Source organism: Pleurodeles waltl, chromosome 12 (genome assembly GCF_031143425.1).
Source record: "Pleurodeles waltl isolate 20211129_DDA chromosome 12, aPleWal1.hap1.20221129, whole genome shotgun sequence".
Lineage (NCBI taxonomy): Eukaryota > Metazoa > Chordata > Amphibia > Caudata > Salamandridae > Pleurodeles > Pleurodeles waltl.
Window position 1 is genome coordinate 123143547 of NC_090451.1, and position 1290 is coordinate 123144836.

The 1290-nt window shown below is 41.9% G+C and overlaps 1 non-coding gene across 1 annotated transcript; it reads right to left on the reverse strand.

Annotated features, from left to right (window-relative positions):
- Positions 1-293: 293 nt before the first annotated feature.
- TRNAI-AAU (transfer RNA isoleucine (anticodon AAU)) lies at positions 294-367 on the reverse strand. Its single transcript has one exon. It is a non-coding gene; the product is annotated as a tRNA-Ile (tRNA).
- Positions 368-1290: the final 923 nt, after the last annotated feature.

The window sequence follows — 1290 nt, forward strand, 5'->3', positions numbered from 1 at the left end:
TGCCGCAGGTGTTTCTCTATTTTGCTCTCTGCGGATGTTCCTTCTCTCCCCATCCCAGTATTCAAAGCCCTGCACCCAACATATGTCTTTCAAAGGCACTCTCTACTTTCACCCCCTCACGTCCCGGTTTAAGCACGACTTGCATGTTCTTCTCTTTCTGTATTTCCATCCTCCTGTTTTGAAATGTGTGCCGTTCTGCATGGATATATGTTTACGGTAGTAAAACAACACGAATTAGGAGGCCATACATTAGTGGTAAAATGGCGTTAGAGCTTTTCCTAAAATGTAACCCTTGGCCCGTACGGGGATCGAACCCGCGACCTTGGCGTTATTAGCACCACGCTCTAACCAACTGAGCTAACCGGCCAATGCGTAACCCCACAAAATGTTCACTTAAGTACGTGAGACACAGCTCAACACTTCCCTCTGTTCAGTAGTTTACAGTTGAAAAGTATACATTCATAAGCTTAACTGTGCCAAGAAGTTCAATTGCCTTGTCTACTACTCAAAAGCAGCGTGGAAGTCTGCTAGGGTCACCACTAAACACCAAACAATGCTGCTACCAAACCTGCAAGGACACAGACATACTCACCCACATTCTCTCATCAAAAAGAGGATTCTTTTTTTGTTTACATTCTTGATGATTTAGCATCATGTCGATGTCTCCAAAAATGACATCATGTGACCTTTGCCCCGTTTAGCTCATCACTGGCAATATCATCACCGTCATTCAGGAGGGGACTGTCGCCTGACCTCCCAATACATTTTCCAGGCTATAGTCGCTACTAACGTACATGTCTGGAAACAGTTAATCTGGTTTATTGTGAAAAGGCACTACATCATCCCACTGATAAACAAATGCTATTAGTGTAATAAGAGGCAAGTCACTTACCATCTAGACCTAAACATGGGCTCGATTCTTACTGCAAATGAAGGAACATTATAGTCCATCAAATGAAATACAAGAGATTTTTGTACAGTGTACACCCTCAACTCACATACTTGATGAAGTCTTTTGATGCGATAATGAAAAAAAGGGGTTCAGTGAAATAAAATATTTGCCTAAAATCACAATATTTGGTCAAGCCAGAAGCCATGACTGATCCCAAGATCTGTTTCACATGACATAATTCAGCCATTAAATGGATAGCTCTCCTTTTTAACAATAATGATTTATGCTTTCTTTTAATTCTTGACTTGTGAGGGAGAGCATGAATCAGACAAAAGCCATATGAATACCTGGCTCGTTTTGAGCTTGAGATTCCAAGAGGACCTTGAGCAGAGCCAGGC